Source organism: Scardinius erythrophthalmus (assembly GCF_964197995.2).
Source record: "Scardinius erythrophthalmus genome assembly, chromosome: 9".
Classification (NCBI taxonomy): Eukaryota; Metazoa; Chordata; class Actinopteri; order Cypriniformes; family Leuciscidae; genus Scardinius; species Scardinius erythrophthalmus.
The window spans coordinates 30818471-30836328 of NC_138229.1; the positions used below are offsets into that span (position 1 = coordinate 30818471).

Below are 17858 nucleotides of genomic sequence, written 5' to 3' on the forward strand. Positions count from 1 at the left end.
ACTGTGGCACCGAGGATGAAGAAATTTTTATGGTATGTTCGTCTACTAGACTTTTACGGAAAAATTTTGTTTGGTCCCCGGGGGCCACTTCCCCCCCCGCGCTGGGGCCCCCATAAATTTTTCGTCAACGATACCAGGGACACCGAAACACCGGGGAACATGAAATTTGGTGGGCATGTAGCCCCACTAGACTTCTAAGGAAAAATTTCGTTTGGTCCCCGGGGGCCACTCCCCCCCCCCGCGCTGGGCCCCCCCAAACCCCAAAAAATGCAGTTTTTCCTAAATAACTACCTGAACCGTGGCACAGAGGATGAAGAAATTTTTATGGTATGTTGGTCTACTAGACTTTTACGGAAAAATTTCGTTTGGTCCCCGGGGGCCACTCCCCCCCCCCCCCCCCCCCGCCCCGCCCCCCCCCCCGCGCTGGGGCCCCCTTAAATTTTTCGTCAACGATACCAGGGACACCGAAACACCGGGGAACATGAAATTTGATGGGCATGTAGCCCCACTAGACTTCTAAGGAAAAAATTCGTTTGGTCCCCGGGGGCCACTCCCCCCCCGCGCTGGGCCCCCCCAAACCCCCAAAAACGCAGTTTTTCCTAAATAACTACCTGAACCGTGGCACCGAGGATGAAGAAATTTTTATGGTATGTTGGTCTACTAGACTTTTACGGAAAAATTTCGTTTGGTCCCCGGAGGCTATTTCCCCCCCCCGCGCTGGGGCCCCCGTAAATTTTTCGTCAACGATACCAGGGACACCGAAACACCGGGGAACATGTTATTTGGTGGGCATGTAGCCCCACTAGACTTCTACGGAAAAATTTCGTTTGGTCCCCGGGGGCCACTCCCCCCCCCGCGCTGGGCCCCCCTTAACCCAAAAAAATGCAGTTTTTCCTAAATAACTACCTGAACCGTGGCACCGAGGATGAAGAAATTTTTATGGTATGTTCGTCTACTAGACTTTTACGGAAAAATTTCGTTTGGTCCCCGGGGGCCACTCCCCCCCCGCGCTGGGGCCCCCGTAAATTTTTCGTCAACGATACCAGGGACACCGAAGCACCGGGGAACATGAAATTTGGTGGGAAATTAGACTTCTACGGAAAAATTTCGTTTGGTCCCCGGGGGCCACTCCCCCCCCGCGCTGGGCCCCCCCAAAACCAAAAAAATGCAGTTTTTCCTAAATAACTACCTGAACCGTGGCACCGAGGATGAAGAAATTTTTATGGTATGTTGGTCAACTAGACTTTTACGGAAAATTTTTGTTTGGTCCCCGGGGGCCACTTCCCCCCCCCCCCCCCCCGCGCTGGGGCCCCCGTAAATTTTTCGTCAACGATACCAGGGACACCGAAGCACCGAGGAACATGAAATTTGGTGGGCATGTAGCCCCACTACACTTCTACGGAAAAATTTCGTTTGGTCCCCGGGGGCCACTCCCCCCCCGCGCCCCCCCAAACCCCAAAAAATGCAGTTTTTCCTAAATAACTACCTGAACCGTGGCACCGAGGATGAAGAAATTTTTATGGTATGTTGGTCTACTAGACTTTTATGGAAAAATTTCGTTTGGTCCCCGGGGGCCACTTCCCCCCCCCCCTGCGCTGGGGCCCCCGTAAATTTTTCGTCAACGATACCAGGGACACCGAAACACCGGGGAACATGAAATTTGGTGAGCATGTAGCCCCACTAGACTTCTACGGAAAATTTCGTTTGGTCCCCGGGGGCCACTAACCCCCCCCCCCGCGCTGGGCCCCCCAAACCCCAAAAAATGCATTTGTTATTGCTTTGTAATTTGTAATTGTAAACATTTGTAATTGTTATGGTATGTTGCTCTTAAGGGCTCACATCAACCTAGCCCATAATCACTCATTTGTGATTTGCGCCCCTCCCATAAAAAATGAAAATGCAATATTATTCAGCTTTAATCGCCCTTATCTTCAGTGGAGATTTTCAGAACTGCACCATATTTCATGTGTATGATTAACTTGACATCCTCTGGGGGTATCCTCTGCTAAGTTTTGTTGAATTTCATCCATGGGGGGGTATAAAATAAATTAATTTATGTGCAAATTTAGTGACTGTACACTCATCGGCCTGTAGATGGTGCTGTTGAGCGAAGGGTTGCTGGTTTAGGATGATACTGTCACACACACACATGCAGGAATACAAACAAACGCAAGCATGCACACACACTGACATCCACACGCACAGACACACACCCATACACACACATACAAATCCACATGCACAGACACACACACAAACACACACGCGCACACATGTACGCACACATACATACACGCACAGACACACACACACACACACACACACAGACACACACACACACACACACACACACACACACACACACACACACACACACACACACACACACACACACACACACACACACACAGACAGACATGCACATACTATTACTTTTTTTAGGTATATACATAAACACGCAATACAGCCAAATTACTCCACGTCATTTATTTTTGTGAAAAGCCAGTGCAGGCCTGAGCGGCGGTCATATTTTGTACCGCGATGCGGTACATCTAGTTATTTCAGAAATAAAAAAACAGGTTTCAGGTTCCTTCGCCACACTGTAAATAGAAAGTTACGTGCATTACATTCTGGGATATGGTTTCCCACACAGTGTACTCTGGTTGTATACTCACATTTTGGCACATTTGGGGTATTCTATGCATGCAGAAAATGAACATAGCACATTATCTAAAACTAACCCAGCGAGCAAAAAGTCGTCCAGAAGACGTCTAAAAGACGTCATTCTTAGACATCCAGAAGACGTCCTCACAGAAGCCAGAATGAAAGTTTTTTTGACGTCTTTTCTGGACATTGTATAGACGTCAATTAAAGACGTGCTAAAGACGTCATTCTTAGACATCCAGAAGACGTCCTCACAGGAGCCAGAATGAAAGTTTTTTTGACGTCTTTTCTGGACATTGTATAGACGTCAATTAAAGACGTGCTAAAGACGTCATTCTTAGACATCCAGAAGACGTCCTCACAGAAGCCAGAATGAAAGTTTTTTTGACGTCTTTTCGGGACATTGTATAGACGTCAATTAAAGACGTGCTAAAGACGTCATTCTTAGACATCCAGAAGACGTCCTCACAGGAGCCAGAATGAAAGTTTTTTTGACGTCTTTTCTGGACATTGTATAGACGTCAATTAAAGACGTGCTAAAGACGTCATTCTTAGACATCCAGAAGACGTCCTCACAGGAGCCAGAATGAAAGTTTTTTTGACGTCTTTTCTGGACATTGTATAGATGTAAATTAAAGACGTGCTACAGACGTCATTCTTAGACATCCAGAAGACGTCCTCACAGGAGCCAGAATGAAAGTTTTTTTTACGTCTTTTCTGGACATTGTATAGATGTCAAGTAAAGACGTGCTACAGACGTAATTGTTAGACATCTAAAGGCAGCCAGAATAAAAGTTGTATTAGACGTGTTTTCTGTAGTAGAAATGTCAAAGACTGTTAAAGACCCATACTGACATGGAAATCCCATATGTGCATTTTGCAAGGATCCAACTTTAAAAAATATTTACTTACAAATATTTATAAAACAGTGGTTGAACTTGTGAGTGAGCTAGTTCTCACTGAGAAAAACCCAGTTACTCATTGTTAATGGTTGTCGTGTCATGAAACTGCAGACACATAGACCATGGACCTAAATAAGATTTTAAAGAATATTGATAATATTGTATATTCAATTGAATAACTGTGGTGTATATACTTGCATTTGTATATCTTAACAATATAACTGTAATAAACTGCTTACCATTTTCCTGTAAACCAAACTAATCACTCCAAGAAATCAACTATTTAAATCTCAAGATATATTTTTATTACTATTTTAAATCTTAACAGCCGAAAGAGTAAAGTATAAATGAACACAATAAAACTTAAAAGCCAGAACAGTAAAGCTGTAAATTAACACAATTTCCCTTTAAATAATCTATAAAATGTTGTTAAAACAATATAACATAACAGTTAACAAAATATGGCTGCTATAAGGTTCACAAGCTTCATTTATAGCAGCAAGCAGTTCCAGATGATCGGCTACAGACTTTCTTTGGGCCTCTGTTGCAGCTGGGTCCCATTTCATGACAGCAGCTACAATCAAAGCAAAAAAATCCACATGTAAAATAAATAAATACAAATGCCACTGTTGTGGTTTAGCTTATAGCAGAGATACATAGTTGAAAATTTGAGTACTCGAATCAATTAAATGAAATAAATCACAAATCAAGTAAAATTACATCAAGCCTGATATAAGGCATTCCACACACACACACACACATAGGGGCCATTTACAACTTCATGCGATTTTAGTGATCGGATAGCTATATGATCTTGAAAAGACCAGGTGTAAATGCCCTCCGAAACGCATTCGTGACGCATTTGAATCTGAATGCTCAAACCACTTCAGGAGGTGGTCTGGGCCGCATTCCAGAAGAAACTGGACATGCATCTGGTTGTTGAAACCACATATGTAAATTTTACTCCTCCCAAAAACGCTCTAAAATAAAGGTGTGAGAGCGTGTTATAGGCTAAATGTCAAGTTATAGCCAGTTATGACTAGGGGTCGACCGATTAATCGGTCGGACGATTAATCGGCCGATTTTTTGCATTTTTGAACATAATCGGCATCGGCCAATATCCAGTATATCAAGCCGATTATTAGGCGGGCGCATCTGTGGGCAGCCTAGTGTTGTTGTTGTTGTGGAACACGTGTTCGACGGACGCTGCGCCTAGAGTCATTCTCCAGCAGAGTGAGCAGACCTCATCCAGTGCCTATGGAAGGAGCTAAGTTCCATGGAGAAAACTCCTTTATATTTAATTAAAACCTTTTGATATGTTACTGCCAACTTCGAGAAAAAATATGAATAGGCGACATGACGTTCGGCTACTTTGGATATTGAGAGCCTAGTTGAGGTTGCATTAGCACAGCAGAAGGGTTGTTATCATGTCACAATAAGTAAGAAAGAATTTTGCAATTACAGACAGAGAATCTGAGACTTTTATTTGTTCTGTTTTGTGTGTCTTATATTTGAGAGGGTTGTCACTCAATGCAGAGAAATAAGTAATAAAAAAGTGACCAACGCACTATAGGTTAGTGAAGGACTGGCTTTGCTTTGCTAGCGTCGTTGTTGCTAGGGTTGGGTAGCTACAGATAGACCCGGTGCTAATACGGCACTGGTGCCTTAACGACCGTTATTTACCGGACCGAATATCAATGCGGATTTCTGTGCTTCATTTCGGTGCTACTGTTATGCCTGTGCTTCTCTTGGATGCTCTGAAAACGGACGTTAGAAACGTGACGCTAGTCATCAGTTAACTTAAGCATACCGTTAGCAAGTAGCTGGATTAAACACGGTTAAAATGCTGGCCAAACAGTGTAATGTGTGACTGTATTTCACTGTAGACTAGGGGTGGAACGGTACATGTATTCATATTGAACCGAAACGGTACGGGCGTCACGGTTCGGTGTATAAATTTACACTGAGAATACATGGTATAAAAATAAATAAAACTTGCGTGCAAAATTAATTCACGTAATGCGTTCCGCATGTACTGTTCCATGTACTGTTAGATACGCGGGTTCTTTAGGGACACCTAATCTGTAGCTCCACCTTAGCTCTGAAGCAGGCAGCGATGTAAAGATTGCAATGCTGAAATCATATACTGTCTATGGCTGGAATATGGTGTGTGTGTGTGTGTGTGAGAGAGAGGGAGGGGCGCGGGCGCGATCGAAAAGTCGCGTGTGTTTAAAGTCGCAAAGTGTTTACTTATATTTGTGTGTGTGTGTGCGCGCATGAAGCGCGGATGCGATCGAACAGTGGAAACATAAAAACATACTCCATCATTTTGTTTATAGCCTACAAGACATACAGACAAACTGCAAATTGTTTAAGTTACTGTTAATTAAAATTGAGGAAATCAAATATATTAATCTGAAATGTAGCAAATTAATTTTCAATTCATTCAGGTACAATTACCAAATATACCTCAAGGTCTTTGTGTCTTTTGTACAAGTGCAGATTGGTCAAGTGTTCATTGTTCAATAAATGTTTTTGTTGAGAAATCTTGTCTATCTTAAGTAATTATTTGTGTTACATTTTATCTTTCAAATAGAGGTTAAAAACAAGCACATAATCGGCCAAATATCGGCCAAAATAAATCGGCAGCATTAATCGGCCATCGGCCGACCCGGATTTTAAAAGATCGGCATCGGCCTGAAAAAAACCATATCGGTCGACCTCTAGTTATGACTAGGGGTGTGACGATAATCGCATCACCGCAATATCGCGTTGATGAGATGCCTACCACGGTGTGAGGTCATCACCGCACGTTTTTTTTTTTTTTTGCTGAAAGTTACAGGAGTGCATATGGTGTGTGATATGAACTATGAACACATTAATATTTTGCTTATAATTTACTGTATTCTGCAAGTCCCATGTTCAAGGGCTTCTGGAGAAAAAAAAACGCTTCCTGTGCAAGGGAGGGAGTCGAGGGACAGTCCGTTAAACATAGCCTATGGGGGATTTATTTTTTTGTGTGTGTCTGATTATTATTAATTTAGTGCTAGGTTTTGTGATGTTTACAGATAATGTTCAATTAAATACAAACAAACACAGGAATAAAAGACAAGCATAACGTAAACAGTTGGAGTTAGATTTTAATTGCAAGTAGCGATCTCTCTTATATGGTATAGGAAATAATAGTTGACGGCGCTAGCCGAATGATTCAAAAAATAGCCACGAATCTAGTGTCTAAGCCAAATACTGTGTCGCCTTTGAGGCAGGTGACAATTAAGGGGAAGCCGGTGAATTTGGACAAGGCGCACAAAAGTATCCGTCTCGTGAGGAAATACCACTAACCAATAACTAGACCACATCTTAGAAAAATTAACCGTCCTGTGGCGTTTGCAGGACTAAAGTGCAGCACACCTACCTTAGGTCGGCGACACACTGGCTGCGTGGCGTGTCCGTTTTTATTTCGGCTCCCATGTTAACAGGTTAGAGCTTGAGAGCGTGAGACGCGCTTCTCAGTTGCGGCACTGAAAACGCGCTGAAAACGCGTGCATGCCAGAAATAGAACCAACGCCTATTTTTCACGTGACACGCAAGCCTGTTGGAAGCGTTTCCTGGCAAAATATAATAGGAAAAGATGTTTGTATGTCATTTTGACATGAATACATATTAATAAATTACATTTTGATGTTTGAAAGTTAAGGTTTTGACATAAATGTAGATATAAATGTAATTAAAAAAATATTATCGATTTTCAAATATTGCACCTGTCAATACAGAACGAAATTATTCTGTAGCCTATTTTGCCGTCAATACTGCCGAGTGCCGACGCTGTCTTTGCTGCTATATATTTATGTTTAACATTAAGTAGCCTAGGCCTTCCACAACTCTCTCCCCATATGTCGAATATATCACCAATGAGGCGTATGTCACCTAGCAGCAGCAGCGCTGTTTCTGGTGTGCAAAGACATAGAAAAAGACACGCAACTGACACGCAAAACGCCACACTCACACCACACAGCCAGTGTGTCGCCGGCCTTAAGACTACCTAATTAATAGTTAATTATTAATATTTACAATTTAATATAAATGTTAATTTGTTTATTTTTTTAATAAAGAATACTGCTTTATGATTATTCATTTCAATTGTCATTTACAAACTACATGCGGTCTTGATCGCGTCTGCAGTGTGTGATGCGGCTGCGGGTGATTTTTTTTTTTTGGGGGGGGGGGGGGGTGTCGGTTAACCGCCAAACCGCGATATTTGTTGCTTCTTCACCGCGGTAAGAAAAAATCCCATACCGTCACATAGGGCTGGGCGATATGGAGCAAAAAATATATCTCGATATATTTTGCTATATCTCGATATACGATATATATCTCGATATCTTTACAGGAAAAATAACCCCCCAAAAACTACTGCAAAAACAAATATGCCAAATACCACAGTCTTTTTTTATTGAAGTGCAAATTGGTAGGCTGTTCATGTAGGAACAAAGTGCTTCTGCAACATAAAAAAAAAATCCCTGTATACAAAAATAATAATTTAACTGTAAAATAAAGGAAGAAATAATACATATTGCACTATTTTTAATAAACCTGTATAGAAATATCATTACTAATTTTGGCAAATAAATAAAAAAAATGCCATATATCCCCCAAAAACTGCACAACTGTAGAGTAAAACATTAATTAAAAAAAAGTGATAAAAATGCATCTAAAAATTTACATGATTGTTACAAAATCACACTGTCTGGGGCCTCTGGGGAACTCAGAACAACTGCTAGCATAAAGTTTAAGGTAAAAATAACTGCCATTAAATTATAGTATCTGACTACTATGCAATTAGATAAACTGTTCATTCATTACATCACTTTACCTCTGTCTTTATCCACCTTTATCTTCTTCTCTTCTTTTCGGCAATGTATATAGCAGAATAGGTAACTTAGGCTAATGCTAATTTATAATGTGTCATGTAAATTCGGCCATCCGTCACAATCAGGAAACTTTGAACGTGTCTAGAGCTGGCGCGAGCTGCCAGGCCCGTTTCTAGGGGAGCATGTTAAGTGTGAGTGTGTTAAGCGCCCTCAAACAAAAGCAATGCGGCGAGAGGCGACGCTACACAAAAAAATACCAACAACAACTGATCGCGCGCGCGCGCTGTTTCTGACGCACTTCAAGCACTCGCTGGGCGGGGAAAGATTGATGTGCCTGACCGGACTCGGGGGACTTGAATGAGACAACACGTGAGGGCGGGGGCGAGCACAGCACAGAGAAGGCAAACAAGCAAATTGGCGAAATCAGAATTAAATATAAACAATATATCGATATATACGATATGTCAAAATCCATATCGAGTTTAAAAAATATCTCGATATATCGTAAATATCGAGATATCGCCCACCCCTACCGTCACAGCCCTAGTTATGACGACGCTACTGCCGCATCGCCGCTGACCATCTAACGTTATTCATCAAGCCAACGTGCAAACTATCGCAAATCAAAGTGAAAGTAAGTCCCAGATTCTTAACACACAGTTATCATCATTATAAGTAAAGAAACGGAATGATCTTACCAGGGCTGTTGCGCTCTCTCCTATTGCGGTCTTTGATTTAGAAATTTTAACGGATGATCAATAAAATGCAGCTCATATCTGTTGCTTTCGGTGACGTGAACGCCATTAAATTTGCATAGCGAGGGAATTATGTGACCAGGTGTAAATGGAATTGTTGTGATAAAACAGATAGCTATCCGATCTGAGAAAACGCATCAAGTGACCAGGTTTAAACAGCCCCATATACACACACACACACACACGCACATATTAGGGGTGTAAGTTAACGGTTCACAAAATCCATGGTTCGGTTCAATACGATACACTTGTGTCACGGTTTGGTACGTTTTCGATACAGGAAAAAGAAAGAAATACCAGAGAAATTTCCTTGTTTTAATATTTTTTACTTTTTTTTTTGTATTAAACCTAACATCATAAAGTATGATTTTTTTTTTTTTACTTTGAGGAATGATGAAGCTATAATTGACTCTTAGAAGCATGTAAAACAGCTCCTTGAAAAAAATGAAATGTAATATTGTAGTTATAAACAAAGGTTTATTTTAGTTCAGATTAACATTTGAGGGCAGTCATTTTATTTATGTAAAAAAAATAAAACCAACGTAATGTAACTTGAAAGCATTATAGCCTACTATTCCTGCCAAACTTCCATGGTTACAGTTAGTGTTACTACAGTAAATCCATGGTGAATGTTGCTGATCTGTGGACACTGGATTGTTCATTCATGGCACAATGTTTCCACAACAGCGCTGTTTGATCCGTTAATAACAGAGAAATATGAATGCTTCTCACTAGATCTCGCAGCGATGTTATTACTTCAGTGGGGATCTATTAGCGCCGTGTAGTAACAGTGTCGCTTGATCAAGATCGGCTCGCGCTGCACTGGTCCAAACTGATAAACGGCCCGTGAAGCACATAATAACAGCACCTGCTTTCTGGTCAGTTAGCCTACAGTACCTGCTTTTTTTGTGGAAACCAAATCTTTTGATTGTGAGAGAGCCATGTGTTAAAAGTCAGATGGCACTTAAGCTACTTTATGATTTGCCCTATGTCTGAACAAAATAAATAAAAGTTAACTATCTATACCATATTGAATTGCATAGCATCATATTTTTGCAATGCGTTGAATCGAAATCGAATCGCACCGGATCGTAATAATAGTGAATCGTATTGCATTGCATCGGTAGCTGGCAGCTGCTTATCTGTATCATTAATGTATTGTATCGTTGGCTATGCATCGAGATGCGCATCGTATCGGCCTCAGTTATGGAGATGCACATCCCTAATACATAGGAAAAGTAACTACATTTACATACTGTGAATCGTTTTTTTAATTTATCGAGAATCGTTTTTGAATCGAAAATTGCAATTGTATCGAATTATGACATTTTCTCAATCTTACACCCCTAATATAAACATACATATAGTACTTTGGAGACCAATTGTGTTGAAATAACATTGAGACAAAGGAGGTAGAGGACGAATACTCACTTCTCTTGGTAGCTGTTCCGATTAATGACGGATCCTGGCCACAGAAAGATAAAAGAGAGAGGTAAAAGGGGGGAATAAATTAGCATGGGTCACATTTCATTCGTTTTGTCTGGTATCTAAAACTTATGTCTGATAGAAAAATGTGCATCACCAAAAGAAGGAACATGTAGATTAACAGAGTGGATCTGTCCAAATGGTAATCGTTTTAATAACGTTGTCATCTGAACAAAGAAAGAACTCTTCCGTTTTTAGTACATTGTTGTTGTGTAAAAGTTCCTTAAGTTTGTGTGTTCTTGACGTCTTTTCTTTTAACCCTGCAGGTAGTTACATTAACGCATCTATTAATAAAAGTTTTACCTATGGAACTTCGGTATGATGAAAATGTGTGTAATATAGCAAACCCAAACAAACAACTCAATTATTCTATGTTAAATGGAACTCTTCCACCATATCTAGTTTTAAAATGAATCACATGAACTTGCCATCCTAGGTCACATTACCATAAATATAATATAAAATTACTATAAGATAAAATTACATCAGTTAATTTATCATCGCATGCATGTCCCCCTTTGCTAACCCTTTTGTGAAAGGGCTCGTTGTGAAGGGATTTAGATGTTTGCTTGGAACACCCCTTTAATTGTACATTTATTAAATCACATGTAAGGTTTATAAATAATACTAGGTAAAGGAGAGCAAACTGATTCCCCCTTCATTTTATCTACCTTATGCCGACCGAAAGGTATATGATTTTCTTTCTTCAGATGAAAACACATATTTTAGAAAAAATAAACTAGATTTTTAGAAATATTATCCATCTCTTGTGTTTGTGTGTCAAATAATGCAAGTGAATAGACACCAAAATGCTGAAGGTCGAAAAAGTCCAAGAGCATTGCTCACATGATAAGTGCAGAAAACATCTTGTGTGAACAACACAGCAAGCTGTGAGTAGGCTGTATGAAGTTTCTGGCATATGCACTTGCATTATATTGGCTTAGAATAATGGATAATTAAAAAATATATATTTGTGGAAAGAAAGTCAGATATACATCTGGAATGGCACGAGTGAAGAAAAAAAAGATATAATTTTTTTTAATTTCGGAGTGCATTGTGCCTTTAAAATTGACTGCGGATTTAGATACTGGGTAACACTTTATTTCGATAGTCCACTTTAGACATTCTACTAACTATAAGTAACTTTGCAACTACGTGTCAACTATCTGTCATTAGAGTATTAGTAGACTGTCTGCTTAATATTTGCTAACACTCGGTTTTGTTGGTCCCCTAACAGACATTCTACTGACTATAAGTTACTTGGCAACTACAAGTCAACTTATTCTCCTAACCCATTTCCTAACATCTAAACTTAACCTACCAGTCTATTGACTGTCTACTACAGCCTACTAATACTCTAATGAGAGTTAGTTGACATGTAGTTGAAAAGTTATAGTTAGTAAAATTTCTAAAGTGGACTATCGAAATAAAGTGTAACCAGATACTGCAGTGGATACTTACTAGTGATGGACTTGTTTCTCTGTTGGTGCCTATTCTGCTCCGTAAGTCCAATGCTTGATCTAAAAATTTTACAAATTTTACAAATTCATACAGATTTGAAACAACTTGAGGGTGAGTAAATGATGACACAATTTTTAACTTTGAGGTGAACTAATCCTTTAAAAGAACAGCTCATCCAAAAAAAAAAAAAAAATAGAGTTAGCTTACTCACCCTCATGTTGAAATTTTATGAGATTCTTGTGTAGAACCATAATTAAGATATCTTGAAAAATGCCTTTTATTTTTGTCATACAATGAATATAGGCCTAGTTGTTTTATTCCCAAAATTCTTGTGTTTCACAAAAGTAAGTTATAGAGGTTTGAAAAAAATACTTTCATTTTGAAAGACATTTATTTTTGGGTCAGCTAGGCCTGTAAACTCAAGAAGATAAAGCTTGTCTGGAGGGTTTGAACCAGTGCATTTGAGCAGAGTTTACATGTTCTGTCTCTATTTCACGTGTATTTTATGACAATACTCACCGCATCTGAACATCGTGTGGCTGGATAATATTTATTCCCAAAATGCCTGGATCATGAAGGAAACACACACATACACATCAATATTAGTTATTTGTTTTACTTACTAACGGAGACATTTGCAAAAGCTTGCAAAATTGACTCACCAGCTCCAAACCATATTATTACGACTCGTTAATTTAACTGATCGGTAGCCATCCCGCGATCAACAAATTCAAAAGCCTAGTTTGCAGATTCTTATAGTAAGACTGTGACAGTTCCTTTCTGTCTAAAGATACAATATATTCTCAGTTCACTCGTTGTAAAGCATTTATTTTTTTATCATAAAGTTAGACAAGTTAACGTTACACATCCTAGCAGCACATAACATTACTACATTGGGAATACCGTATGCACTAATAATATTGCTCTAATCGCGTTTAGATTCTCAATTTAATACACTATATCTTGATGTAGCAGAATTTGTATAAAATAAAGTTATTTACCTTCCGTAGATTGCATATATCCGTTGTTAAAATTCCTTGTCCATTTCCTTGTTTGTTCTTCATTTACACCCAGCAACACCCAGCAACTCGCTCAAAATAAACATTTAGCAGTCCGATGTAAAATAATCCATGTTTTAAACGATGTAAAACCCACAGAATAGGCTAATATTGAAGATCCCGCGCAGCAGCAAAGCAAACACCGACTCACTCAACTGACGTTTATTCAAACTTGACTCGTAAGGCGCGCTTAGTTGTCATTGGCTAGATTCCTGGATGACAGTCAGAATAAACAGAGAATAACCAATCATGCTCAAAACAGCTAGGAGAGACAGCCAATAGTGTGGCAACATTGCAATTACAGGAATGTGCTATTTATTTGGTTGTATTTGTAGGCTGGCTGTATTTAATCAATTGGTTAAATTGTTTTTGATTAAATTAATTAATTGATTAATTGTGCATGATTAAAAATTAAACATTAAAAATGAAAGATTAAAAATACTGTAAGAACTTACAGTAACTGACCATATATAATATGTATTTACCACTGTTCTTATAAAGCACAATTTAATAGAGCAAACAGTGTATTAAACAGAGCAAACACTGCATATATTCATATACAATTCTGTATGTAGATCTATATGAAAATCTAATGAATTGGTATCATGGTGGTGACAGTTACATTCATGTGACCCATAATGACCCTTTTACATTTTCACAAATTCTTGACCTTTCCTTTAGAAACACTCTTATGCCTAATAATGTCAACATCCTTTTTCACCCTGAGTGGCACTGGTGCACAACCTGTTGGTTTAGAATTAATCCTCTGTCCAATGCAACACTCTGGTAACATTGGCATAATTATATACAAGTTACAACATAATACCCTGGGTTTCACACTTTCACAGGCAAGACTTAAACCTGTAGTCCCAGACTAAAATGCATGTTTGAGCAGTATTACCTGAAAGCAACTGACATATCTTATGGCAGTGCCATTGTTTTGTCTCAAGATGCACGCCAGTAATGTTTTTTTTTTTCTAAGGCACATTTTTAAAAGCTATAATTAAATACCCAAATTGAACTAAGGACAAATCCTGGCTTTATCTAAACCATGTCTGTGAAACTGGGTCTGGGTTAGAAATTAAGGGTTAAGGTTAACCCTAACCCTAACCTTAAGACTTGCCTACAGACTTTTATTTAACAGCATGGTGTTAACTGCAGTGGTTAGGCCTTTAGCATTGCTAAAGGACAAAAATCTTCTCACTGTGACAGTCTGTTTAGTAAAGATTGTTTGTATGGATTGTCCCTAAACTAGAGCTATTGATGCATTCAAAACATACCTGTATCATAAAGATCGTATTTACAAATTGAACATACATGAACGCCGCCACAATGATGAAAATATGAGTAGGAAGCTTGGGATTTTCTTTAAGCCCGATCTTGAAGAGTTATGAGTGTGTCAGAAACATGTAATACTTTGGTATTTAGCAGTTACATTGTCAGGCTTTTCTATTTACGATGAAGTAAGCTAATGCCTGCACAAAATATGACAGTATTATAGTATTACAATATAACATGTAATGATACATTTTACAGTGGCTTCATAAATTAATTTAAAACATAAATAGTAAAATAGTAAAACCTCATGAATACAAACTTCCCAGGAGGACTTAAAAGCATCATGTGTGCATCATGAACCCTGTTGGTGTCTGATCAGCAAGATCAATTTAACAGTTAATGATATAGTCCGTAAATTAACAGTCAGTTAATTAATTTACAGATATTGTTTGTCATTTTGTTCTGAACTAGTTCTGGCTGTCAGTGGACGTTTAGATTATGGCTGGATTGGACATCTTTATTCACGTCATTTATGGACTGTTTCTGGATGTCAACGGACGTTCAGATTATAGCCAGTATGAACGTCTTTTCTGAACTAGTTCTGGCTGTCAGTGGACGATTAGATTATGGCTGGATTGGACATCTTTATTCACGTCATTTATGGACTGTTTCTGGATGTCAACGGACGTTCAGATTATAGCCAGTATGAACGTCTTTTCTGAACTAGTTCTGGCTGTCAGTGGACGTTCAGATTATGGCTGGATTGGACATCTTTATTCACGTCATTTATGGACTGTTTCTGGATGTCAACGGACGTCCAGATTATAGCCAGTATGAACGTCTTTTCTGAACTAGTTCTGGCTGTCAGTGGACGTTCAGATTATGGCCGGATTGGACATCTTTATTCACGTCATTTATGGACTGTTTCTGGATGTCAACGGACGTCCAGATTATAGCCAGTATGAACGTCTTTTCTGAACTAGTTCCGGCTGTCTGTGGACGTTTAGATTATGGCCGGATTTGGACATCTTTATTCACGTCATTTATGGACTGTTTCTGGATGTCAACGGACGTTCAGATTATAGCCAGTATGAACGTCTTTTCTGAACTAGTTCTGGCTGTCTGTGGACGTTTAGATTATGGCCGGATTGGACATCTTTATTCACGTCATTTATGGACTGTTTCTGGATGTCAACGGATGTCCAGATTATAGCCAGTATGAACGTCTTTTCTGAACTAGTTCTGGCTGTCTGTGGACGTTTAGATTATGGCCGGATTGAACATCTTTATTCACGTCATTTATGGACTGTTTCTGGATGTCAACGGACGTTCAGATTATAGCCAGTATGAATGTCTTTTCTGAACTAGTTCTGGCTGTCAGTGGACGTTTAGATTATGGCCGGATTGAACATCTTTATTCACGTCATTTATGGACTGTTTCTGGATGTCAACGGACGTCCAGATTATAGCCAGTATGAACGTCTTTTCTGAACTAGTTCTGGCTGTCAGTGGACGTTTAGATTATGGCCGGATTGGACATAATTACTCCGTGTCATTAATCGACTAATTCTGGCTGTCAATGGACGTTCAGATCATGGCCTGGACGGGCGGACTTGATATCAACCTGTTTTGTACGTCCACAGACGTCGCTTGCTCAGTGGGAAAAGGTGAATTTCGAGGGGTCCTTCTCATTTTTTATTTCTAAAGCTGTCCTTAGTTAAACTCTGAAAATTATTTATTTTAGTGAAAAGTCTATTTAAAAATCTATTTTCCAGGATAATACTTTTTTAAAGGGGGGGGGGGGGGGAATGCTCATTTTCACTCAATCTCCTGTTAATCTTGAGTATCTATAGAGTAGTATTGCATCCTTCATATATCCAAAAAGTCTTTAGTTTTTTTATATTATATTAAGAAAGATTGGATGTACCGAGTCTTTCCGGAAAAAAAACGAGCGGCTGGAGGCCGGCCCTGTGAGCTAAGCTAAAGCTGTGCTAACGCGCCGAGCTAGTAACGACACACAGAGACAATAGATTAGAAGCAGTTTTACTCACCGAACCTTTATCATTGTGACTGCTCGATCCTTAAGCATTAGATGATCTGCAAATCTGGGCTTTGTTTATAAAACAATCATCGTCGAAATGCAGGGAACAAACAGTCTACACAACTCCATTTATGCTCAGGAAAAACAAACTCCATCCACTGGGGCTTTAACGCCGGGTTCTTTGGGAATCTGTGCAGGGTTGTCTTGCCCTGGCAACCAAAAACACACTTCTTTGGTGACATTGGCTTCCCAAAAGCCGGGCAGGGCGCTTTGATGGCGAACTGCTTTCGCTCTCTTTCTCTGGTCTACGGTTGCGCGCGCGCCCGCGATCTTACTGGCGAAGTGCACTTAGGACCCATATTAGGAAATTCCGTTACATCTGACGTCACACATACCCATACTCGAAAAAAACTTCCGAAACTTGTGACAAACCGGAAGGACAATTTTTGGCATAGGAATACTCATTCAAACGTGCAATTAAATTTTTGAATCTTTCTCCATGTTTAGCATGGGAATCCAACTCTTTAACAGTGTAAAAAACTCAGTATGCATGAAATAGCATTTCACCCCCCCCCCCCCCTTTAAGGATCATTTGCTTCCTTGAGGAGTGTAAATGAGGTGTTGTTGCTGAGCAATGTTAAAACTTGAATAACAGGAAAGCAAAGGTAAAAAGTGAAAGTGGTATTCATTATTTAATGCCTCCTTATCTTCCAAGAAGGCATAATGAGGAATTGAAGAGCACTTTGTGGAAACACTTAGGTGCAAAACAAAACTGTTTTATTATAATGGATAATTATACAGTTATATTTATTATATGCTTATTTCAACTGCTTTTTACAATATAAAATGTTTTAATATAAAGTGCAGTTATGTATAGACTGTAAAAAGTGGTGGCCTGCAGTTACCTTAAATAGCTACCTTCTACCTGATTAAGCGATGTTAAATATTATTTTGACATGATTAGTTAATTTAGATATTACCCCTTTTCCACTGTAGAATAGATTAAAAAATAGCAATGGCCAAAGAACTGACTAAAAAACAAATACTAAGAGCAAAAATTATCATTATTTTTTCTTGCTACAAGTGTGTTTATATTGTATAAAAATGCATTTAAAGGAAGTTAATTGTTTAGCAAAACCTTCCATAGAGCAGCTCTTAACATTATAGAAAAGAAAATTGCTGCCACCTAGTGGTGACTCAAGAACATTAATAAAATAGCCTACTATATAATTTAATATGCATAGTAATGTGTAAAATATAATTGTCAGCTAAGTGATCCACATTTGCATCCATGTTCAGAATAAGGAGTTCAAATTTCAACCTGAAATATTAATTGAAAGACA

At 39.1% G+C, this 17858-nt stretch overlaps 1 protein-coding gene across 1 annotated transcript in view; it reads right to left on the reverse strand.

Moving 5' to 3' along the window:
* Positions 1-17262: 17262 nt before the first annotated feature.
* The window catches only part of LOC308696085 (phospholipid scramblase 1-like), a 34223-nt gene continuing 33627 nt past the window's right edge, over positions 17263-17858 (reverse strand). The window contains exon 11 of the mRNA XM_081374458.1: positions 17263-17836. The gene's annotated coding sequence lies outside the window, so the exon portion shown is untranslated. The remainder of the gene's footprint in view (positions 17837-17858) is intronic.